The following is a 7,398-nucleotide window of genomic DNA, read 5'->3' as shown; positions in this document are numbered from 1 at the left end:
TGAAATGGGAGATTTGATCTTAAGACTAGAAAAATTAGAAACTGGATAATGACAGATTCATTATTGCTAGGCTCAGTTCTTTCCTGTTTGTTTCATTAGGTAGATGAATAGTTCATGCTTCAAAACATTCCATGTTTTTCATCGCCTGTAGCAAGAAGTTTGGACTGTTCTTGGGAAATGGGATTTGGGTGAATATTTCTATAGCCTAACACCTTTACTGCTATGTATCTGTGAAAGTACAGACTATTTTTAAAAATTCATATAGGCATGGTTGTATGTTACATAATCATTTTTCAACATGTCACACAATAAGATGAATCATCTTATTTTCACTAGAAAATAATTATTTATAAATGATGATGAACCAGGGTGTGAGTTCCAGAGGGCGCACCAGCAGGCTGGATGGGGGACTTTGCAAGAGGGAGAGCTGGCCTCCGCTGTCCTGCGAGCTCACCTTGGAACTTTCTTCAGCACGAGAGGGTGTGGGTGAGAGCTGGAATATAACATTATAAAATGCTGAAGGAAGAGGCCAGCATCATCCCTGTGCAGGTGGCACTGAAGTGCAGTCCCCTTATTTCTAAATAACATTTTAAGAGTTGCCAGATGTGTTTGACTTTTGTCCCTGGAGAACAGCAGGTGGTTCTATGTACTGACGAAGCATTCACATATGATTATGTCTTCGACCCATCTACTGAGCAAGAGAAACTGTGTTTCTCCCCTTATAATGGGCATCTTGGAAGGGTATAATGCCACGGTTTTGGCTTATGGTGAGACAGGATCTGGGAAAACATACTCCATGGGAGTGGCTTACACAGCTGACAAAGAGAATGATCCCACTGTCAGAATCATCTCTCGGGCAATAAAGCTTCTCTTCCAAGAAATGAAAGAGTGGCAGTCTTCCCTGAAAGTCTCTTATTTGGAGATCTACAATGACGACATCTTAGATCTCTTGGCACCATTGGAAAGGAAGAAACCTTCAATCAGCATCCTTGAAGATCCCAGGGGAGGCATCAAGGTTGAGGGGCTAACCGAAGTCTGCTGAAGAGATCACCCAGTGCCTGGAGCAGGGGAACAACTCCCGAACAGTGGCTGCCATGGCCATGAAACCCAGTCATCACGCTCTCACGCCATCTTCACCATGACCATTGAACAGAAAAGCAAGAGTGATAAGAACACCATTTTGCATTCCAAGATGCACTTCGTAGACCTTGCTGGTTCAGAAAAGCAAAGCAATACAAAAGCAGAAGATGTTAGATTGCGGAAAGGGATCAGCATCAACAAAACACTCCTCTGCCTGGGGAACTTCATCTGCGCTCTTGGGGAGGAAACGAAGAAGGGCAATTTTGTCCCTTATAGAGACTGCAAGTTAACACGCCTTTTGCAAGATTCCTTGGGAGGCAAAAGCATGTGTGAGCCCAGCAGATTCAAACCTCGAATATACTTTGAATACTCTTCGCTATGCTGATAGGGTCAGAAAAATAAAGAACAAGCTGATAGTGAATACTGACCCTCAGGCAGCAGAGATTGCCAGGCTAAAGCAGCAGGTCCAACAGCTGCAGGTCTCACTGCTGCAGGTTTGCGGAGAGACCCTTCCAGTGCCTATTGGTGGTGAGCCCTCAGAAAACTTGCAATCTCTGATGGAGAAACCAAGCTGTAACATCACTGAAACAGCAGGCCAGATGACCCAGATACAAGAAACAATTGTGAAAGAAGATAGGAACACCATAAGAGAGGTTTTGAAGGAGAACCAGGAGCTCTGCGAATAGCTCCAAACCCTCAGACAGAGATTAACATCTGTTCAGACTGCCAGTGGCCAGAAGGCCCCTGCACCAGACAGCCTGGAGTCCCCCTATGACTCCAATCAATCTAAGACTCACAGGTGAAAGATCACAGATGAGGAAGACTCATCATCTGAGTTGGTGCAGGAGTTAATCCTCAGAAAATCTAATCGAAGGGAAGTTGAGGAAGAACAAGTAGATCTGAAGGACCGTGAAGATCCTACTTCAATAATCAGAGAAGAGACTTCTTCCAGAACACCACCTACCAGAGAGTCCCAGGCGTTGGAGCAAGAGGTCAATACCCACAAGAGCACTTCAATTATACATGGGCTAAAGAAGACTGTTAAGAATCCCCTAAGTAGGTGTTGAAAAGGAAGCTTGGCCTTTTAATCATTGATTGTTTATTTTATATAATATTTTATTAAATGTATTTTTATAAATATTTTATTATCTTTATACCTTGTTGAAATAAATATTATTTTAAAAATATATATGATGAACCTTAACTTCTTGGGGTGCCCTTGAGTGAGTCAACATCTCATTTTCTCATTTATAAAGTGGAAAGAATGCCAGCTGATAGAAAATATCTACCATTGCACTAAGAAGGTTTGCTCAGTTGCCACAAGGGACAACAGTGGTATCAAAAAGTATAGATAACTTCACATATATCTCACACCATGGGTGCTGACTCCCTGGGGCCCTGGGTGCCTGAGCACCCATAAAATTCCCCATGAAGGGGCCAGGCACCCGCAAACTTCAACGCCAGGGCCGTGTTTGCTACATGGCACCCACGGCTCTGGGCACCCATGATTGCAGGGCCAAGCTGGCATTCCTGTCTCACATCTAATTCTATGCCATTATGATACTGATGGCGGAAACTGATAGTGAAGCATCATGCACCTCTACTATTAAATCTATGAATCTTGCCATATGCAAATTCCTATTTGCAGATGCAAAGAGCTCAATAACCCACATGAGGACACACTTGAACTTATTTAAGCACTGTGTATTTGATCTCTTTCTGTCCTGCCCTTTATCTAATGAGCATTGAGGAGGACTTATCTGCATAAGACCCTATAAGGTTCATTTTATGCAAACTGCTTTGAGATGTATTAATTAATTTTACTAAGTAATGTAGACATCTTGCTAAATAAATATATCAAATGAACTTTACTTGATACTAGCCCTCCCACATCCAATCCGAAACTCTAATCACAATAGCACATTTCTCTTCGGGGGTTTTTAGCCTTTATAGGGGTGGACAGCAGTAAATGCATGCAAGCCAATTAGCTGGTCCTGAATACTCATGTGGTGGACAAACTATATGAAACAAACAAACAAAAACAAACAAACAAACAAACAAAGTCTACTCTACCTCCAGTTTTGAAAGTAATGACAATCTGAAGCACTAATGGTGCTTCTTTTCTGCCCCCACCCGAATATATAACTGCAAGCATTGCTTACACACCAGCATCTTACCCCCTGGTTCCTCCTAGCACCCCTTTTATGGTGTGATTCCTCCCCCCTCCACTTTCATCTCCCAAGCCCCTTGTTTTATTTGCCAGATGTCAGATGCCACCAAAGGCTGGTAGCAAAACTCAAAATATCTGCTTTCAACAAAGGCTTAAAATGCACACATAAACAAGGTCAGCACTACAGTTTATGGTGGGTTTTGTTTTTTATTAAATACAAAGATGTCAGATCTAGGCAGCAAAGTAAAATAAAAATAAGGAATTTGACGAATAAAATAAATGCTTTCGCCAGAATGAGAGAGCCTGCATAGCAAATATTTAATTCATGGGTATGACATTTTTCTTAACCAAAAAAGGAGTGAAGGCCCAAAATACGTATGAACTTCCAGCTATGTGCTTACAAGGAGGGTTTCTTCACATGTAAAACATGTTGAGAGTTGAGATACTCTCTATTTAGGCGAAAATGTGTACACCCGCACCCACACTATTGTGTGAGAAATTGCAAATGTTTTAAGACAGGCATAGGCAAACTCGTCCCTCCAGCTGTTTTGGGACTACAACTCCCATCACCCCTAGCTAACAGGACCAATGGTCAGGGATGATGGGAATGGTAGTCTCAAAACACCTGGAGGGACGAGTTTGCCTATGCCTGTTTTAAGAGGTCAAACAACAGAGGACCTCGGAATTCTGTGACTGGAACTTCCAACTTATTTTTTATTTTGCAAAAGCAGGCCCCAGTTTGAACTGGGGCTGCAGCCAGCGGGGGGATGGGGACCGTTCATCCCTTGCAATGTGTTTCCAATCTAAATCCTTCCCCTTAAAGCTGCTATTTGTTGCAATGGGTCAGAGAAACATGGGTATAGGCCCATAACTTTTGGCTCTCATCTAGCTAATAGCAGCTTGGGGCAGAAGGAATTTAAATAGGGGAATCAGCACATAGGCAAAAGGTTAGAACCCCTTGCTCTGCAATGTAGCCCTGAAAGAGAGTGGGAGGCAAAGGAAGAAAGCATGGTTGGTATTTTGTGAAAGGAAAAGAACGTCAGAACTCCTGCATTATGTGCAGTTTGACCTTGTTGCCTCAGTTACAAGGGTTAGAAAGTCATAGTACACACTGGCTTCCAAAAAGGGCATCTTCACGTGTTTTCTACATGTACGTGAAGAACAGAGTTATGTATGAAGCAGCTCTAGTGTAATATAATTTGATAGTTTTTGTAAATAACATGAATCTAAAACACCGCCTTTCAGAAACTCAGCAACTTCCCCCACCCCACCCTGCATCTTTTAATGAATGCGCTTCAAAGAGTGCTGGATCAGGAAATACCAACGCTCATAGGTAGAAGAAACTATGTGGGTGGTTTGGGATTGATGCACCCATGCCTCTGGGGGAACAGATGTTGCCACTGATTCACTTTGCAAGCATGCAAGCTGAAGTCTACATCTGTGACAACTTACACAGAGCCAGTAAGAAACTGAGCAACTGCAAAATAAAAGACACAAAAGAAAAAGTCTGTCAAAATTCAAAAGGCAAGATATAGTTCAAAGCCTGAGAACAAAAACATTTGATGTTCTGGAGTTCAAAAAAAGAATAAGAGATTGGCAAGAAGGTGTAAAATCATTGCTAATGAAGTCTATAAATCAGAATCTTGGTTATTAAGAGTTTAGCAACTTGCCTTTTCACATATAGTGTGTAGTGGGGAAAGTACCTATCCCACAAGCAGGACTTCCCTAGCTGTAGCCAGTCACTAAATTGCAAAGGAGGTATAAGCATGGACTTATCTATATCATGTACAATGCATAGAAAATCAAAAGATTATCTTCTGTATATGGCGAATATTCTTTCTTTCTTTTTTCTTAGCACCCCCCCCCAACAAAAAACCCTATGTCCTGGGATAAAACATATCCAAGCACTGAAATAATTCCTCAGAATAGGATGGTTTGTTGTGTTGATAGAAGTGAACACTAAGCAAAATTCAGTCATCAGATTATTCTCAGTATAGCAGTGTCATAAGTTTGTGGGGTACCTGGATTCCCCTTCTAATTCTGATCCCCCCTTCTAATTCTGGGGTACCAGACATTGTTAAAATGTAAGCCATTTTTTTTATAAAAAAAAGCTAGGCTGGCCTCCTGATGAAGTAATCGCCTGGAGAGAATCATAGAATTATAGAGTTGGAAGGGATTCCATGGTCATGTAGTCCAACTGCCTGCAATGCAGGAATTTCAACTAGATCATCCATGAAAGGCGGCCATCTAACCTCTGCTTAAAAACCCACAAGGAAGGAGAGTCCACCACCTCTTGTGGAAGTCTGTTCCACCGTCAAACAGCTCTTACTGTCAGAAAAGTGGGTCATTAAAAGAGCACAAAGAAATGGGTGTTGACCCATTAAGAAGGCCATTAACAGACACTTTGGGCCAGAAAGAAAATGGGGAAAACCCATCTCTGAAGCATAGCTGTCAACTTACAGATTTGAAAATAAGGGACCAGGAGCCTTGAAAATAAGGGACCAGCAGCCAAAATAAGGGACCTGCAGCCTCACCTGTTCCAGGCACTCCAGTCTTCCTGTCCTCCTGCAGTCTGGTCAAACTCATGCTGGGTAGCTTCGAGAACACTGTCCAACCAACTTTGTAACCAGAGGTTCAACTGAATAGAATCTGAATCACATGCACCACAAGGCCTATGCAACCTCAACTTAAGATGGCTCCCTGGCCTGGCTTTGCACTGCAAAGTTTGCAGCAGCACGTGCAACAAAATGGCATCCAGCATTCAAAACCCCCCTCAGCTTGCATTAACTAGCCACACACAAGGCATGCAAGCTCCACCCCCCAGTCGTTCTTAGACTTCTTATTGGGTGAGCAACACAGCCAAGCAACACAGTTGGAGCCTCCCTCCTCCCTGGCCGGCAGGGAGGGAGAGGAGCTGCTTCCTTTGAAATTTAAGGGACATCATTTAAGGGACATTTAAGGGACATCCATCAATAAGGGACAGCGGCGGGACATGGCGCTGGAATAAGGGACTGTCCCTTCAAATAAGGGACACTTGACAGCTATGCTCTGAAGTGAGAGAGAGGCAGCAGATACAAAAGGCCATAGTTTCAGGAGGGAGGGGCAGAACTGCAGTGGGCAATGAGGTAGGTAGAAGGAAAAATAGCTGTGTTTTTGCAAGCAGTTTGGCAAGAGGGAAAGGAAGGGGCAAAACAGAATGTAATGGCAGTTTTGGCTCCAACCTGGAAGCCATGAGAAGAACAGGAAATGTGTTGCTGTGCCTATGAGAGAAGCAAGAGGCAAGAGTGTAATGCTGGGCACTCTCTCTCCCATCTAGACTCAGGTTGTATATATGTGTAAATAACCATATCTCATTCACTATTCTCCGCTGTACCTCATTGTCCACAAGGCAACACAGACCCTGAAAAGTGCCCTGTGTACCCCTGAAATCTCACATTGCTTGGAGATTGGAGTGACGTGCAACAGTACTTAAAACAAGTTTTGATATATTAAAGATAGCAAGGAGCCATCCACATTTTTCAAGCTATCCTAGAACAGGCCTTGAAGCAACCTGGCCATCAGTTTCCAAATCTGGGAAGAAGAAGTAATTAAAGGGGAGAGTTGTTTTCTGAGGTAATTAATCTTCTCCCAAGTAAAGCAGGAATAGACAATGTAATGTCCTCTAGCTGTTGCTGAACTACAACTCCCATAATCTCTGACCACTGGCCATGCCCTCCGGGGCTGATGGCTGTTAGTTAGTTCAACAACATCTGGAGGGCACCATGTTGTCTACCCCTGAGGTAAAGAGAGCCAATGTGATGTAGTGGTTAGAGTCAACTCAGAAGTAAATCCCACTGAGTTCAATTAGGGTTACTCTCAGGTAAGGGAATATAGAATTTCAGCTTTAAATAAAAGCATGGAGATGCTCTACATCTCTAGAGTTAGAAGGACAAATATGTAAAGAACAAAAAAACTTGCAATATGTTACTGATTGAACTGCCAGATCAATAATTTATCAATAGAGCTGGTGGAAACCAGACTTTTTCACACAACCAATGCAGTGTGCAAGACCATTCATGAACCCTTATAGATGGTCAGAAAATGGGCTTTCAGAAGGCAGTATAAGGTCCTAGTGATTGTGTTAATAGAATAGCACCATGTTTTATCGT

General features: G+C 42.7%; 1 pseudogene; it reads left to right on the top strand.

Annotated features, from left to right (window-relative positions):
* The first annotated feature begins 513 nt into the window (after positions 1-513).
* On the top strand, positions 514-1,766 carry LOC128417476 (chromosome-associated kinesin KIF4-like; annotated as a pseudogene).
* Positions 1,767-7,398: the final 5,632 nt, after the last annotated feature.

The sequence above is a fragment of the Podarcis raffonei genome, chromosome 7 (assembly GCF_027172205.1).
Source record: "Podarcis raffonei isolate rPodRaf1 chromosome 7, rPodRaf1.pri, whole genome shotgun sequence".
NCBI classification, from domain to species: Eukaryota; Metazoa; Chordata; class Lepidosauria; order Squamata; family Lacertidae; genus Podarcis; species Podarcis raffonei.
This window is presented reverse-complemented; position numbering and strand designations above follow the sequence as displayed.